Source organism: Trichosurus vulpecula, chromosome 1 (assembly GCF_011100635.1).
Source record: "Trichosurus vulpecula isolate mTriVul1 chromosome 1, mTriVul1.pri, whole genome shotgun sequence".
NCBI lineage: Eukaryota > Metazoa > Chordata > Mammalia > Diprotodontia > Phalangeridae > Trichosurus > Trichosurus vulpecula.
The window spans coordinates 317,315,938-317,335,519 of NC_050573.1; positions in this window are offsets into that span (position 1 = coordinate 317,315,938).

A 19,582-nucleotide genomic window follows, 5' to 3' on the forward strand; every position below is an offset into this window, starting at 1 on the left:
TAAAGAAAAATCACTTCAGAACTATTTGAATGTGATCAAATTTGTTCTATTTTAGTTAAAGGTTTATGCATTGTATGAGGCACTTATTTTACTAAAAATACTGTGCAACAATCATTTTAGAAAAAAAAGAAAGTTTTAACAGATCTACTTTGCAAAAAAATAATATATCTAAAATGATTTGTTATGATTTAAATAGGATAAAAAGTCAACTATATTTATGTTAATTGATGACAAGTAAAATAACAATCTTCACAAAATAATTATAAAATGGCTTTAAATTCACCATTAAATTGATCTAATTACTAAAGCATTATTAAATTCATTTTTTGAGGCTTAGATTTAAATATGGATAAGATGTGAGTACATATCCAAAACTCCTACTCAAAATGATGTCAGCTTTAAAAAAGAAGAGATTTTATATTAGAAAAAAAAGACTAATTGAGATTGCTTACTTACAAAAGAGAGTGGGGGGGGGGGGCAGAGCCAAGATGGAGGTGGGAAAGCAGGGACTTTCCTAGGGCTCTCCCCTGGACCCTCCTAACATTGATAAAAAATGGCTCTGAACAAATTCTACACTACAGAACCCACAAAAGAGCAGAGGGAAGCAGGGCTCCAGCCAAGGACAGCCTGGATGGTCGCTGGCTAAGGTCAATCACATGGAGCTGGGAGCAGAGAGAAGCAGAGCCCAGGGTGGGCTGCACCCAGACCAACCTGACCAGGAGCCAGTGGAACAGGCCCTAGCACCCTGAATCAGTGAGCTGTGGCAGTTACCAGACTTTTCAACCCAGAAAACACCAAAGAAAACCAAGACGGTTAGTGGGAAAAACTGCAGGGGACAGAGTGAAAGGAGTTCCCAGTTCTGCCACTGCCCTGGGCACAGCAGAGGAGGTGCAGGTACAGAACTACAGCTGCTGTTGCTTCTGGCCCCAGGCCCACCTGGTGGGAGAAATTAAGTGGTGGACCAAAGCACGAGTGGCGAGCTTGCTTAGATCTGAGTCGCTGTCCCAGCTGGCGGTTCATGGGGGAGATGGAGCGCTGATGTGGCAGAGTTTGGTGTGTAGAAATAGCTTTGAAAACAACAGCACAGCCCCTCAAGCTCGGGACAAAGTACTTTCTACTCCGCAAGCAGTCATACACCGACAAAAAACTCAAAGGTCAAGTAGTTGCTGGGAACATGACCAGGCAGTGAAAACTGACTCAGATTCAGACTCAGACTTTGGAATCTTTCTGTGGTGACAAAGGGGACCAAAGCATATAGTCAGAAGAAGTCAACAAAGTCAAAGAGCCTACGCAGAAAGCCTCCAAGACAAACAGAAACTGGTCTCAGGCCATGGAAGAACTTGAAAAGAATTTGGAAAAGCAAGTTAGAGAAGTAGGGTAAAAATTGGGAAGAGAAATGAGAGGGATGCAAGAAAACCATGAAAAACAAGTCAATGACTTGCTAAAGGAGACCCAAAAAATATTGAAGAAAGCAACACCTTAAAAAATAGACTAACTCAAATGGCAAAAGAGCTCCAAAAAGGCAATGAGAAGAATGCCTTGAAAGGCAGAATTACCCAAATGGAAAAGGAGGTCCAAAAGACCACTGAAGAAAATGCTACCTTAAACGTTACATTGGAGCAAATGGAAGTTGGTGACTTTATGAAAAATCAAGATTTTATAAAACAAAACCAAAGGAATGAAAAAATGGAAGACAATGTGAAATGTCTCTTTGGAAAAACCACTGACCTGGAAAATATATCCAGGAGAGATAATTTAAAAATTATTGGACTACCTGAAAGTCATGATCAAAAAAGAGCCTAGATATCATCTGTCAAGAAATTATCAAGGAGAACTGCCCTGATATTCTAGAGCCAGAGGGTGAAATAGATATTGAAAGAATCCACAGACCACCTCCTCAAAAAGATCCCAAAAAGAAAACTCCTAGGAATATTGTCACCAAATTCCAGAGCTCCCAGATCAAGAAGAAAATACTGCAAGCAGCAAGAAAGAAACAAATTGGGTATTGTGGAAACTCAATCAGAATAACCCAAGATCTAGCAGCTTCTACATTAAGGGATTGAAGGGCTTGGAATACGATATTCCAGAGGTCAATGGAACTAGGATTAAAACCTAGAATCACCCACCCAGCAAAACTGAGTATCATGCTCCAAGGCAAAATATGGATTTTCAGTAAAATTGAGGACTCTCAAGCTTTCTCAGTGAAAAGACCAAAGCTGAATAGAAAATTTGACTTTCAAACACAAGAATCAAGAGAAGAATGAAAAGGTAAACAAGAAAGAGAAATCATAAGAAACTTACTAAGGTTGAATTGTTTTGTTTATATTCCTTACATGGAAAGATGATGTGTATGAGTCATGAGACCTCAGTATTAGGGTAGTGGAAGGGAATATACATATACATATGTGTATATATGTATATATATACATATATATATATATATATATATATATATAGAGAGAGAGAGAGAGAGAGAGAGAGAGAGAGAGAGACAGAGAGAGAGAGAGAGAGAGAGAGAGAGACAGAGAGAGAGAGAGAGAGAGAGAGAGAGAGAGAGAGAGAGACAAAGAGAGAGAGAGAGACAGAGAGAGAGAGGGAGGGAGAGAGGGAGGGAGAGGGAGGGCACAGGGAGAGTTGATTATGAAGGGATGATATCTTAAAAATAAAATCAAATTAAGGGATGAGAGAGGAATATATTGAGAGAGCGAGAAAGAGAGAGAGACAATGGCTTAAATTATCTTGCATAAAAGTGGCAAGAAATAGCAGTGCTCTTGGTAGGGAAGAGGGGGCAGGTGAGGGGGCATGAGTGAATCTTGCTGTCATCGGATTTGACCTGAGGAGAGAATAGCATACACACTCAACTGGGTATCTTACCCCACAGGAAAGAAGGAGGAAGGGTGTAAAAAAGGGGGAATGATAGAAGGGAGGGCAGATAGGGGGAGGAGGTAATCAAAAGCAAACACTTTTGAAAAGGGACAGGCTCAAGGGAAAAAACTGAATAAAGGGGGATAGGATAGGATAGGAAGGAGTAAAATATAGTTAGTCTTTTACAACATGAGTATTGTGGAAGGGTTTTACATAATGATACACTTGTGACCTTTGTTCAATTGCTTGCCTTCTTAGGGAGGGTGGGTGGGAAGGGAAGAGTGGAGAGACTTTGGAACTCAAAGTTTTAAAAGCAGATGTTAAAAAAAAGTTTTTGCATGCAACTAGGAAATAAGATATACATATAACGGGGCATAGAAATCTATCTTGCCCTACAAGAAAGTAAGGGAGAAGGGAATGGGGGGGGAGTGGGGCGACAGACGGGAGGGCTGAACTGGGGAATGGGGTAATCAGACTATATGCCATCTTGGAGTGGGGGGAGGGTAGAAATAGGGAGAAAATTTGTAATTCAAACTCTTGTGAAAAATCAATGCTGAAAACAAATAAATTAAATAAATAAAAAGAATGCTTAAATAAAAAATAAAAATAAATAAAGATAGTAAAAAAGGGGTCAGAGTAAGTTATAATAATGAGTCAATATCATAATTGTCATGATAAATAACAGTAATTCATATTTATAAATATCTTTAAGATTCATAAAGTATTTTTCTCATTATGACTATGTAAGGTAGTGGGGTTTTTTGTCTCTGTTTTAACAGATAAAAAAAAAAAAACAAAAACTGAACTACTTAAAAAATACTAAAATACTAAACTGCCACTTAGAGCATTTAAGAGATTTAGTTGTTCTCTCAAAGCCAATAAAAGTCAGAGTTTATACTCGACTCTAGTTCTTATGACATTAAGTCCAGTATTCTTATGAAACTTGTTCCTATAGTGTTATTGTGACAAAACTAATATTGGAAAAGAAGGCAGTTAGATAGCACAATGGATAGAGTTTTGGGTCTGGTTCTGGAGTCATCCTCTTGAGTTAAAATTTGGCCTTAAACACTTATTACCTGTGTGACTATGCATGAATCACTTAATCCTGTTTTCTAATTTTCCTCATCTTTAGAATGAGCTGGAGAAAGAAATGGCAAACAATTTCAACATCTTTGCCAAGAAAACCCCAAATGTGGTCTCAAAGAGTTGGGAATAACTAAAAACAATTGAACAACAACAAAATAATGAAAAAATGATAGATTTTTTTTACTAAGAGTCCAACAAAAAAACAATATTCATTCAAAATTGTGTGTGAGGAGAGACAATCCATGTGTTCCATCTAATAATATTTTTGTTTTCAAATTTGATATAAGGAAAAGAAAGTTGTATATAGTTGTATTATGTTATATTCTTTATAAATATTATATGTTTAATGGGTGATTCTCATTAGGAATGTTTTAAACTTAATGGAATCTAGGGTGTTCTCAACTTTGAGATCCTTGAATTCTGAAATAGGTATGAAGATTCATATTTATCCATTGACATATATTTATTATCGTAGATATTTCATTTCTTACTTGAACTAAATCATTACCTAAATTCTCTCTATCAGTTTTGTAACTAGATATTATTTATTTTTATGCCTAAAAATTCAGAGTTTGAGATCTAAAAATCTCAGTTATGAGGATAAGAATGTTAGACGGGATTGCTTTAGCCTATAGAGTTGCAATCCAACACCGTTCCCATTGCAATAATTTCCTAACTGTGAAATTCTGTTGCTTTTTTTTTTTTTTAGTGGGAATATAACTGCACACTAAAAACGCATGAACTGGCTCACACAAATAGAAAAAATAAAACATTTCATTTTTAATAGTACCCACTGCTATTTAATAACAAGGAATTAGTTAGTATTTATTTTAATCATTTTAGGCTAACATATAACTTTTAAATGACCAAAAATCATCATGTATTTGAAATTCATCATGTTTAAAAATTACAGAATGCAAGTAACTGTATTTTAATTTCCCATATCCAGTTCCATTTTGGAGTGATGTCCTTTGTTCCCTAGCATCTCCGCTGATTTCAGCAGCTAAAGGAATATGAGTGGACCACTAGTGTATCCGTATATACGTGATATTCTCCTACATTTTATGGCCAACATTGAAGTTGCATTTTTCTTGAATTCATCAGATTGAAATGAGAAAAAAGGTTTCATTTTTTTTGTTACTGTTCAAGAGTAATGAATTTTAAAATGTAAATGAAATTCAGCATTATTATTTCACCATAAGAAAATGGCAGGAGGAAATTAGAACTTCCAGCCAATTCAATATTCTTAGTAACTTGGGATACTTAACAAAGGAAACATAAGTGTTTCCCTCCACCCAGGGGCACCTGTATGAACAAAACCAACTTTCTTTTTAATAACTTGCTGTGCAAAAGGAAGGAAATTGAAAATGAAGCCAACAATCATAAACAAAGAATTACACATTTATATATCTAGACACTTGAGATTTCTCTATTCTATTGTTGTTGGCTATGCATTTAATTGTCCTATCAGGGAAAGAATTAATAAAGAATGATGAAGAACAAAGCAGTTCAAATATTATTCATTAGTCTTAATGAACACTTAGTGGGAGATTTAACCAAGATAAAAGAAACCATATTTAATCAAAAGTTCAATAAAGAAGGAAAATAACAGCCCCAACAAGATCATTAGACCTAGATGAAGATCACAGTGTTTGAGATTTAGGAAAAGCTTTCTAAAATCTGATGTGAATTTTGAGACTTGTTAGAAGTGACATTTTTCAGTGGAATATGTCTAAAGAGAAGGGGAATATACATTATAACAGGGATATTTCCATTCAACTCAGATAGATAGAGAGGGCTTTCATTTAGGCTAACCAAACCACTGATTCTTTTAGGGTTTACTCCTCACTAAACTTTATTTTATTTATTCACCGATCACTAATCTTTATGTTAATTCACTCATTGTCTTACTCTCATTTAAACTCTCTTCTCTCAAGGTCAGCTATCATGCTTAATAATTATTGTTACTTTCAATTACACATACTGTGTATCTTCCTGTTTGAATGTAAGTTCCACTGCTGCCTGAGGTTAATAGTCCAAGATATGGCCAATAAAATCAAACCAATGCATTTTTACAACTTTCCCATAGCAGTGGAGAATTGGAAAAGGTATATGCAGTTTACCACTGAGTTATGCACTTCAGAATGGGTTTCCTTCTCACTTAGCAAGATGATAATCCAGTTTTAAGAAAGTGTCCTATTATATTCTCCTTCAGCAGTAAGGTTTACTACAAAGAACAAACTGCTACAAAGGAATACTTATTTATTATTATTATTATTATTATTGTTTATTGTATTTAGGGGCAGCTACATGACATAGTGGATAGAGTTCCAGGAGTGGAGCCAGGAACACTTATCTTTCTGACTTCAAATATGGCCTCAGACTCTTAGTAGCTATGCGACCCTGAGAAAGTCATTTAACCCCATTTGCTTCAGTTTACTTATCTTTAGAATGAGCTGGAGAAGGAAGTGGCAAACCTCTAGTATCTTTGCCAAGAAAACCCCAAATGGAGTCATGAAGGGTCAGACATAACTGAAATGACAGAAAAACAGAAAATATTTCCCTTTTTAAAAATATTCCCCTTTTTATATCTGTGACGGCATATAAGGCTGGATTTTTTTCATATATTTCAACTAATAAAATGTACTTCAAGAGACTGAATTTCCAAGCAGATCAAGGAGATTTGTAAGAATATGCGTGTATATGTATGTATGTAGGTTTGTACGTATATGTGTATATATATACACACATGTATTACATATATGCACACAGCCTTAGAATCACAAGATCATAATTTTAAAGATGATAGGGATCCTCTTCAATGTCATAAGGTACAATATCTTTATTATGTAGATGAGGAAATTGAGACTGACAGTAATTAAGTAACCGGACCATTTAAGGTTACCCAGGTTATAAGTAATAGAATTTGTATCTGATTCTGAATATTCTGATTCCAAATAAAATAGGAGTTCCATTGTGGCCCGAAATACTGAGTATGTTGTTAAACAATCACAAAATAAATTATTCCATTTATCTAATTTATCTAATTGAATAAAAAATTAATAGAATAAAATTTTATTTATCTAGTTTATCTAATAGAATAAAAAGAAAATCTTTTCCTCAGGGCAATTGATCCATCATAAAATAACATTGAAAAGCACTAAGTGAACATAGTGATTATTTTAACTGCTTCAAATTTCATGTATGAAAAATTATTTAAAGCAGTATATTGTGAATTATTTGAAAGTAATACTCTCAATTTAAAACATTTCCAAGGAAGGGTGGAAGCATTGAGACAAATAGAAATTGACAATATTGTGTTAGGTACCTGGGGTCTAATTCAAATCTATGTAAGGTCTCAGTTGTTGAGTGGGGCCTAGACTATGGCTGGCAATCACAAGCCAGTAGAAATAATGTGTCTCTCATCTGAGGACCACCTTAGTTCATTGGAACCCTGGATTTGAAGTAATAGTTTCTTTTATGTCTATCAATTTTCAATTACTATGAAACTTACACTGGTGAAATGAATTTTTTAAAATATCAAATTTAGAATACATAAAAAGATGGAACAAAGTTTGAAAATACCTAACAAGAAAGAAAAATACATACAATACAAAAGAAAAAGAAATTTTATTGGATATCATAATTATGCCTCTGTTTTTAACTGAAACCAGCTCTACATGTATCATGTTTTCAAAGTGAAATAATGTAGACTTTATAATCTAATCCAATATGCATTTATTAAACAACTGATGAGAAGAAAGCATTGTAAAAATCAATGAAGTTACATAATTAAATTGAAAAATAGTAGTTGTAATTAAAGAATTTTCATTCTTAATTCTTGCAGTACAGACACAAGTTATTTAAAATTAAATCAAACCCTCGATCTTCAATATACACTCATAATACACACACAAACATACATATTAAATGTTTTATAGAATAAAATATTGACTATCAGAATGAACAATGAAAATTGATGTAGTATTTTCATTTTGTTTAATTAATTTTATTTTCTAAAACATCATAAAACTTTCACAGTTATTGCTTCTAAGGATTTTTTTACTAATTGATTCTCATTTATCTTCATATCATTTTAAATGGAGAGAAGATATGCTATTCTTTCTTTTTTGTGGTTTTTATTTTTTCCATGAAAGTCTTTCCAAATTTCTCTACATTACTAATGCTGATTGTTCTTAATCACAGTCTTATATTCTATATCAAAGACATAACCCAGTTTCCATAATCATTGACCAAACATTACTTCCATTTGTTTTATGTTTCCAATTCTTACCAACTATTTTGTGACATTAAGAAAAAAATGCTATAACAGAATAGATAACTGAATAAATTAAGATAGATTCCACAATTAAGCCTAAATACTTTAGACTTTTTCTAAGAATTTTGATGGTAGAAGGTTTTGTGTGTGTGTGTGTGTGTGTGTGTGTGTGTGTGTGTGTTTTCCTTCTTTTCCCTGGAAAAGATAAGACAATGTTGACCTGAACTTGACTGGGCAAGGTTATCTAAGATGTTGGAAGTTTTTAAAGTAGATTATAGGACAAGAAGAAGAGATGATCAAGATTTGTATCATGGAACAGCAATCTTCCCCCCAAAATCAGAGGAAAAGGAGAAAAGAAAGCAGCAGTGAAGATTACAGCAAAAACCTACCTTAGGGTTCTTTCAGTGCTTAATCCACAGCAAAACTGCAAGGTTCCTTAGGCATTTAATAGAAGAAATGCCTTTTGCTCCAATTTGTATTTTTTAACTTTATTGTCTATTTGAAGTCATTATAGACTTGACAAAACAAAGATCTCTTCAACACCACAGACATAAATGAAATAAATGGTAAGGTACAACACAAGGCCATAGTATAAAAGTGCCTTCCAACTTGATTCCTTTCCACAAAAATTATAATGTAACCCATCTGTGAACAAGATAATTGTATTTACAAACTTCATGGCTTTAAAGAGTTTTATAGCAACAGTGCCCAATACAATTTGTGTATATAGGTTTTTTAAAGCTGTAGACTACATGACTGATGGGAATTCAAGTAATTAAACCAACTCAGGCAGGGTGCCTTTTGGAATGAGTTATAAAGCCTTTTTTTCTTTTCTTCTCAAACTCTTTGCAGAGAAAGCATAATTTCTCTATTGGGAGTCCTACATAAACAAAATTTTGCAAAAGGATAACTTCCTTAAGAAAAATGTAAAAAGATATATTCCTCTCACACATAATTTAAGTAATATTAGTGATCACAGTTTCAGCTTTCACTTGTTTCCTTTAAAATAACTATTTCTAATGGAAAACCATGTCAATATGTACCTATAATAAACTAACCTTTAAAAAATCAGAATTAGCATTCCTTTATCCAAAGAATATGATATAAAATCCATATCATACATAACAATTATGTATATGCACAAAGGATCTAGATTTTTTCACTTGCATTCAAAGGAAGAAGACATTTATCTTTTTAAAACTGTCATATTTTCAAATGGAATTATATTAATTTAAAGAGTATGACTCCATTTCAGAATTGGAAGCTCAACATACTAATGAACAAGGTGCTAACTCATTTTTTCCTGTACAATAACATTTTTATATTTTCTAGTAATGGCCTTATTTTCATGTGTGTAAATGTGAAAATATGGTATAAGACAACAACAAAGCCAAAATCAAACACAAGTTCCAATAAGATAAATGATAGTTTTTAATTATATAGGTAAAATTATTTCTATTAGGTATCAATCTTTAAAAATTGACCTAAAATAAAAATTTATAATGAAAAAGGAAAATATATTATAAGCATAAAATTACATAAAACTTTAGATAAAACAATATAAATAAATTTCATTATGTTTAAGTATTTTAAATGAATCCATTTATCTAATTTGTTGTGAATAGACTGAAAATTCACCATCTATAAATTTTTCTTTCCTAATGTTTTTTGAAACACGTTCATAGTTCAAAGTACTCTCTGTCTTAGGATGCAAAAAAGGAGAGTTATTGGTATTAAGTGACTAGGGACCAAAGAAAATAGGATCATAAATCTAGAGCTGGAAGAGTCCTCAGAGGTCATTAACCTTGCCTAGCATTTATATTACAGAAATGGATATTGTGGCCATGTGAGGTTAAATGTCTCTCCAAAATAACACAGGGGAGCAATAACATAGGTCAAATTTTCAGGGAGAAAAAATGCTTGTGGTCATTCAGAGAGAAGAGCACAGGCCAAGAGAGCGGTGACCACATTTTGCCTTAGATCACACCACCTTAGAAGAACTAAACATTTACAGACTCCCAGAACAAGCTTTGAAAACAGCAACAAAAAATTGAAACTTGAGAAGTATCTTATCCAGAGTTGCAGAACTCAACTTTAATTTAAAGTTCAGTCAATAAATAGTCTAAGAAATTAACAAATAACAACTAAAAAATTGACAATACAAAGTTACTGTAGTGACAGGGAACGGCAAAACACAAAGTCAGAAGAAGACAACAAAGTAATTTTTTTTTTTTAAAAAAAAGTTACATCTAAAGACACAAAGAAAAATACCAATTGGTCTTGAGACCAAAAAGAATTCACGAAAGAGCTCAAAAGGGATTTTAAAAATCAAGTAAGGGGAGCCAAGATGGCCACGTGAAGGCAGCGTCTTACCGGAGCTCTCTCACAAGGTCTGTCAGATTCCTATAAAAAAGTGAATTTGAGCAGATTTGAGAGAGTCAGAGACCGCGAGCAGTCTGTGTGGGGCAAATTTCCGAGCCGGGAGAGTCTGGGGGGGGGGCGGAGGCACGAACCTGTGGGCTCGGAGAGTGCTCGGTGCGGAGCTGCTCCAGACCAAGGCGGAAGCAGCTGGCCGGAAGATCCACGTGGGAGACGGGCTGAGAGAAAGCTGGGCGCCCGAAGCCGGCGGAGATCCCCAGGACTCCCAACACAGGACGGTAGTCTGTGGAAGCAATGAGAGGCAGCACAACGCCAACCATGAAACACTGTCTCCAGAAGTTTGCTGCCCAAACATATTGAACGCCCTTCCTGAACTTCCGGAAGTTCTTAATGTCCAGGTAAACAGCTCTAATCCCTCCCCTCCCCACCCAGAGAATCCCTTGGGGGAAAAAAAAAGAACACTGGAACTGACCAGAAAGTAGTGGGGCTTCAGTGGTTAAAAAGAAGGAGTTCATTAGTCCCAGAGGGGCAGAGTCGGCAGGGGTCAACGCCAACAGCCCAGACGTAACCTTGCTCCCCCAGGGGAAGTGCCAGACATCAGCTCAAACAACAAACAGCTGAGACCATTGCTGAAAAGCAAGTGCTGGAGAGCACCCACAGGGAGTGAGACGCCAGGGAGCCAGACCCCTCCCCCACACCTCAGAAAACTGAAGGTTATAATTCTAGACTCACAACCCCCAGAATAAGACAGCTGGGACAGAAAGCCCTGAGACCCACAGATAGAAATTCATTGTAAAGCCAGCAAAAGGCAAACCAACATGAAGAAGAACACAAAACAACCGAGGACAATAGATTCTTTTTATGGAGACAGGCATGATCAAAATATCAACATAGAAAAGGATAGCAATGACACGGTAGATACATCAGATACCTCAAAAGCTAATATGAACTGGTCTCCAGCCCAAAAAGCACAGCTGAAAGAGCTAAAGGAGGATTTTAAAAACCAAATTAGGGAGCTAAAAGAAAATATGGAAAAAATGGAAAAAAAAATTCACTGATGAAATCAAGTCCCTAAAGAATAAGATTGGCGAAAAGGATACGGAGATTCAGAATCTAGAGAGAGAAAAGGACACCCTGAGAGGAGAAATCAACCAATTGAAAATGGAGACTCAAAAGCAAAATGTAAACACTAACTCATTCAAAATTAGACTTGAGCAAGTGGAAGCTAATGAATCTATGAGGCATCAAGAAGTAATAAAACAAAATGTAAAGAATGAAAAAATAGAAAAAAATGTGAAATATCTGATTGGCAAAACAACTGATCTGGAAAATAGATCCAGGAGAGACAATTTGAGAGTTATTGGTCTACCGGAAATCCACGATGAAAAAAGGAGCCATGACAGTATCTTCGAAGAAATTATCAAAGACAACTGCCCAGAGGTCCTAGAACCAGAGGGCAAAATAGTCATTGAAAGAATTCACCTGATCACCCCCTGAAAGAGATCCCAAACTGAAAACACCAAGAAATATTATAGCCAAATTTCAGAGCTATAAACTCAATGAGAAAATACTGCAAGCAGCCAAAAAGAAGCAATTCAAATATCGGGGAACTACAGTCAGGATCACGCAGGATCTCTCAGCTTCCACATTAAAAGACAGGAGAAATTGGAATATGATATTCCAAAGGGCAAAGGAGCTGGGACTACAACCAAGGATCAACTACCCAGCGAAACTAAGCATAACATTCCAGGCAAGGCGATGGACATTCAATGAAATAAGGGAATTCCAGACCTTCCTGATGAAAGGGCCAGAACTCAATGGAAAATTTGATCTCCAAATACAAAACTCAAGAGAGACATAAAAAGGTAACCAGGGGGAAAAACCCCACAAACCTTATTAACCAATAAGGGCAGGTTGTTTACATCTCTATGTGGGATTATATCATCTTATGTATGTTTTACATATATATATATATATATATATATATATATATATATATATATATATATAAACATACATATATAAGTCATTCTTGTGAATGGTACAGCTATTATGTCAAATGAAAGGGATATACATAGGTTGTGAATGCCTCTATAAATTAACTGATGTAAAGATATAAAATATAAATAAGAGATATAAAGGGAGGGCTATGAGGGAAGAGGTAAGGAGGTAGTAGAAAAGGGTAAATTACACCAAAGGAAGTGGCACAAAAACATATTATAGTAGAGGGAAAGAAGGGAGGGAGAAGAGCAGTATTTGAGCTTTACTGTCATCTGATCTAGTTCAAGAAGGGAATAACATACTCTGATAAGTTTAGAAATCTAACTTGTCCTACGGGAAGTGGGAGGGTAAGGGGGGAAAAAGGGAGGGGGGTGGGCAGAAGGGAGAGGAGAAGTAGCAAGTGGATAACGGTAAGACAAGGGAGGGGAATAAAGAGGGAGGGTTAACTGAGGAAAGCGGAGATCAAAAGCAAAACTTTGTTGAGGAGGAGAAGGGGAAAGGGAGAAATAAAAGCATAAACAGGGGGAATTAGGATGGAGAAAAAGACACAGATAGAAATCATAACCCTGAACATGCAGGGGATGAACATTCTCACAAAACAGAAGCAGATAGCAGAATGGATTAAAAACCATAACCCTACAATATGCTGTTTACAAGAAACGCATCTGAAACAGGAGGATACACATAGGGTTAAGGTCAAAGGCTGGAGTAAAATATATTGTGCCTCAGCTAAAGTAAAAAAAAGCAGGTGTAGCAATCCTAATCTCAGACAAAGCAAAAGTAAAGATAGATCTAATTAAAACAGATAAGGAAGGACACTATATCCTGCTAAAAGGCACCATAAACAATGAAGCAATATGATTGCTTAACATATATGCACCATGTGGTAAGGCATACAAATTCTTAGAGGAGAGGTTAAGGGAGTTACAGGAAGAAATAGACAGCAAAACTATAATATTGGGAGACCTCAACCTCCCCCTTTCTGAACTTGATAAATCTAACCTCAAAATAAATAAGAAAAAAGTTAAGGAGGTAAACAGAATTTTAGAAAAGGCACATATGATAGACCTCTGGAGAAAACTGAATGGGGATAAAAGGGAATATACTTTCTTTTCAAAAGTACATGGCACATACTCAAAAATTGACCATGTACTAAGGCATAAAAACCTCACAATCCAGTGCAGAAAAGCAGAAGTAGTCAATGCATCCTTTTTAGATCATGATGCAATAAGAATCATTTTTAATAAAGTACCATGGAAAAATAAGCTAAAAACTAATTGGAAACTAAATAATTTAATTCTAAAGAATGAGTGGGCCAAAGAACAAATCAGAGAAACAGTTAATAATTTCATTCAAGAGAATGACAATAATGAAACAACATACCAAAACTTATGGGATGAAGCAAAAGCAGTTCTTAGAGGAAGTTTTATATCTCTAAATGCCTACATGAATAAAATAGGGAAAGAGGAGATCAATGATCTGGGCATACACTTGAAAAAGCTAGAAAGAGAGCAAATTGAAAACCCCCGATTAAATACCAAATTAGAAATACTGAAAATCAAAGGAGAGATTAATAAAATTGAAATTAAGAAAACTATTGAATTAATAAATAAAACAAAGAGCTGGTTTTATGAAAAAAACAATAAAATTGACAAACCTTTGGCCAATTTGATTAAAAAAAAGAAAGAAGAAAATCAAATTACCAGTATCAAAAATGAAAATGGTGAGGTCACCTCTAATGAAGAGGAAATCAAAACAATAATTAGGAATTATTTTGCCCAGCTGTATGCCCATAAATTTGACAACCGTAGAGCTATGGATGAATATCTACAAAAACATAAACTGCCTAGGCTAACAGAGAAGGAAGTGAAATTTCTTAATGACCCCATATCAGAAAAAGAAATTGAGCAGGCCATCAACGAACTCCCTAGGAAAAAATCTCCAGGGCCAGATGGTTTTACATGTGAATTCTGTCAAACATTTAAAGAACAACTAATTCCAATACTTTGTAGATGATTTGGGAAAATAGGTGAAGAAGGAGTCCTACCAAATTCTTTTTATGACACAAATATGGTACTAATACCCAAACCAGGTAGAGTTAAAACAGAGAAAGAAAATTATAGACCAATTTCTCTAATGAATATTGATGCAAAAATTTTAAATAAAATATTAGCAAAAAGATTGCAGCAACTCATTACGAGAATAATACACTATGACCAGGTAGGATTTATTCCAGAATGCAAGGCTGTTTCAATATTAGGAAAACTATTAGCATAATTGACCATATAAACAACAAAACTAGCAGAAACCATGTGATCATCTCAATAGATGCAGAAAAAGCCTTTGACAAAGTACAACACCCATTCCTATTAAAAACACTAGAAGGCATAGGAATAAGTGGAACCTTCCTCAAAATTATAAATAGCATCTACCTAAAACCATCGACAAGCATTATTTGTAATGGGGATAAACTAGATGCATTCCCAATAAGATCAGGGGTGAAACAAGGATGTCCATTATCACCCCTATTATTCAATTTGATACTAGAAACATTAGCTGTAGCAATAAGAGAAGAAAAAGAAATTGAAGGAATTAGAATAGGAAAAGAAGAAACTAAATTATCACTTTTTGCAGATGATATGATGATTTATCTAGAGAATCCTAGAGAATCAAGTAAAAAACTACTGGAAATAATAAACAACTTTAGCAAAGTTGCAGGATATAAAATAAACCCATATAAATCCTCAGCATTCCTATACATTACTGACAAATCCCAACAGCAAGAGATAGAAAGAGAAATTCCATTCAAAGTTACTGAAGGCACTATAAAATATTTGGGAGTCTATTTGCCAAGACAAACCCAGGGCCTACGTGAACATAACTATGAAACACTTTTCACACGAATAAAATCAGATCTAAATAAATGGAGAAATATCAGTTGTTCATGGTTAGGCCGAGCTAATATAATAAAAATGATAATTTTACCTAAATTAATCTATCTATTCAGTGCCATACCAATCGAACTACCAAAAATTTTTTTTACTGAGCTGGACAAAATAATAACAAAATTCATTTGGAAAAACAAGAGGCTGAGAGTATCTAGATATTAATGAAAAGACTTGCTAGAGATGGTTGTTTAGCCACACTAGATATTAAACTGTACTACACAGCAGCAGTCATCAAAACTGCCTGGTACTGGTTAAGAATGAGGGGTGTGGATCAGTGGAATAGGATAGGTACACAAGTAGGTGAAATCAACAAGTTTAGCAATCTACTCTTTAATAAACCCAAAGAGGCCAGCTTCTGGGCTAATAATTCACTATTTCACAAAAACTTTTGGGAAAATTGGAAAATGGTAGGGCAAAATCTGGGCACAGACCAATATCTTACACCATATACCAAAATAAAGTCAAAATGGGTTCATGATTTAGGAGTAAAAGTTGATACTCTAAGTAATTTGGGAAAGCAAGGAATAGTTTACTTATCAGATTTATGGAAAAGAAAAGAATTCATGACCCAACAAGAGATAGAGAGCATTACAAAATTATGTCAAATTGAAATGTTTTTGTACAAAAAAAGCCAATGCAACAAGAATTAGGAGGGAAGCAGATAATTGGGAGAAAATCTTTGCAACTAGTATCTCTGATAAAGGCCTCATCTCTAAAATATAAAGGGAGCTGAGCCAAATATATAGGAATACAAGCCATTCCCCAATTGAGAAATGGTCAAAGGATATGAACAGGCAGTTTTCAGAGGAAGAAATTAAAGCTATCTACAGGCATATGAAAAAATGCTCTGGATCACTACTGATTATAGAAATGCAAATCAAAACAACTCTTAGATACCACATCTCTCCTGTCAGATTGGCTAAAATAACAAAACAGGAAAATGATAAATGCTGGAAAGGATGTGGGGAAATTGGAACATTGTTGCATTGCTAGTGGAGTTGTGAGCTGATCCAGGCATTTTGAAGAGCAGTTTGTAACTATGCCGAAAGGGCTATAGAAATGTTCATACCCTTTGACCCAGCAATACCACTTCTAGGGTTGTATCCCAAAGAAATCACACAAGCGGGAAAAGGACCCAGATGTACAAAAATATTTATAGCAGCTCTTTTTGTGGTAGCTAAGAATTGGAAATCAAAGGGAAGCCCACCAATTGGGGAATGGCTGAACAAGCTGTGGTATATGAAGGCGATGGAATACTATTGTGCCATAAGAAATGGGGATGATGCAGACTTCATAACAACCTGGAAAAACCTACACGACATAATGCTGAGTGAGCGGAGCAGAGCCAGGAGAACGTTTTGCACAGCCACAGATATATGGATTCCGTGAGGACCAACCCTGACATACTGTGCTTTTCTCAGCAACCTAAGGGGCAAGGACAACTCCCGGGGACTCACGATGGAGAATGCTATCTTCATCCAGAGAAAGAACTGTGAAGTTTGAATATAGATCGAGGTGCACTAAATGCTTGCCTTTTTTGCTTCTTTTTTGTTTTTGCTTTTGGGTTTTTTTTTTTGGTTCTGTTTCTTCTTTCTCATGATTCATTCCATTGGTCAAAATTCTTCTCCACGACTTGACTAGTGCATAAATTAATTCAATGCGAAGTTATACATGACAGTTATATGAGATTCCATGCCGTCTTGGGGAGAGAGGTGGGAGGGAGGGGAGAAAAACTGGAACTCAAAACTATGTAGAACCGTGTGTGGTAAACTAAAAATAAATACAGAAATTCAAAAAAAAATCAAGTAAGAAAGGGAGTGGAACAATTGGGAAAATAAGTGAGAGTTATGTGAGAAAACAATGATAACAAAGGCAACAAGTTGATAGAGGAGGCACAAAACATACTAAAGAAAATAATACCTTAATAATAGGCTTAATTGGAAAAGAGGCACAAAATCCACTGAAAGGAACTCCTTAAAAACATAACTGGGAAAATGAGGGGGGGAAATATGAACAAAAATTCACTGAAGAAGAGAACTTCTTAAATGTAGAATAGTCCACATGGAAAAGGAGACACAAAAGCTCACTTAAGGAAAAGACAAAACGCCTTAAAATTAAAATTGGGCAAGTAGAAGCTAATGACTCCATGAGACATCAAGAAACAATAAAACAAAATCAAAATGAAAAAAAATAGAAGAAAATGTGAAATATCTCATTGGAAAAACAACTGATCTGGAAAATAGATCTAGGAGAGATCATTTAAGAATTATTGAGTTACCTCGAAGGCATGATCACCAAAGGACCCTAGACATCATATCTGAAGAAATTATTTTTTTAAAATTCCCTGATATTCTTAATCCAGAGGTTAAAATAGAAATTGAAAGAATCCACTGATCACTTTCTGAAAGAGATCCAAAAGCAAAAAAATCTCAAAAATATTGTAGCCAAATACCAGGGCCACCAGGCCAAAAAGAAAACCTTGCAAGCATCTAGGGGGAAAAATCATATATAAAAGCTATGATCAAGATAACATAAGATTTTTCAGCTTCTACATTAATATATCAGAGGGCTTGGAATAAGTTATGCTGGAAGTCAGAGGAGCTAGAATTGTGACTAAGAATCACTTCCCCAGCAAAATCAAGTACAATCCTTTAAGGGAAAAATGGATATTTAATGAAATAAAGGACATTCAAGCATTTCTGGCAAAAATAACAGAGATGCATCAAAAATTTTACTTTGTAATACAAGACCCAAGAGAACCATAAAATAATAATTGGGAAAGAGAAGTCATAATAGATTCGGTAAAGTTAAACTATATGCATTCCTATTTGGGAAGATGATACTTGTAACTCCTAGAAATGCAATCATTATTTGAGCAGTTAGAAGGAATATACATAGACAAGGACAAGAATATGAGTTGAATATGATGGGATGATATCTAAACAAGGAAAATCAAAGAGTGAGAAAGAGGAATATGCTGGGAGAAGGGGGAAGAGAAAAGTAAGATAGGCTATATTATCTCTCATAAAAGAGGCACAAAAGAGCTTTTACAATGGAGGGGAAAATGGTAAAGGGAACACTTGGCATATACTCTCATCAGAATTGGCTCAATGATGGAATAACATACACGCATACATATGTACATACATGCATATGTTTGTGTGTGTGTATTCTTATAGGGAAGAAGGGAGGGAGATAAAAGAAGAAGATGCTGATAGAATGGAGGTTAAATTGGAAAAGGCAGTGGTCAGAAGCAAAACATTTTAGGAAGGACAGCATTAAAGGGGAGAAAAAAGGAAAAATTGGGAAAATAGGATGAAGAGAAAATTTTTGTTGAATCAGTTGTGTCTGACTCTTAATGGCCCTGTTTAGGGTTTTCTTGACAAAGATACTCGGGTGGTTTGACAATTCCTTCTCTAGCACATTTTACATATGATGAACTGAGGCAAACAGGATTAAGTGACTTTACCAAGGTCATATAGCTAGTAAGTGTCTGAGACTGGAGTTTAATTCAGTTCATTCTGACTTCAAGCCTGACACTCTATTCACTGTGTCACCTAGCTGCACAAGGATTCCAAGCAGGATGGAAATATACTCTTAGTACAGCAGACTTCTCTGATAACTGAGTCAAATTTATAAGAATATAAGTCATTCTCCAAATGATAAATGGTCAAAAATATGATCAATTTTCAAAAAAATTAAAGCTATCTAAAGTCATATGAAATGCTTGAAATGACTATTGATTAGATAAATGCAAATTAAAACAAATTCTGAGCTGCCATCCCCTACCTATCAGATTGGCTAACATGACAAAAATAGAAAATAGCAAATGTTGGAGAGGATTTGGGAAAATTGAGTCACTAAAGCACTGTTGCTGAAACTGTGAACTGATCCAACCATTCTGGATAGCAATTTGGAACTATGTCCAATGGGCTCTAAAACTGTGTACCCTTTGGCCCAGCAATGTCACTACTAGTTACTATCCCAAAGAGATTTTACAAAAGGAAATGACTTATGTGTACCA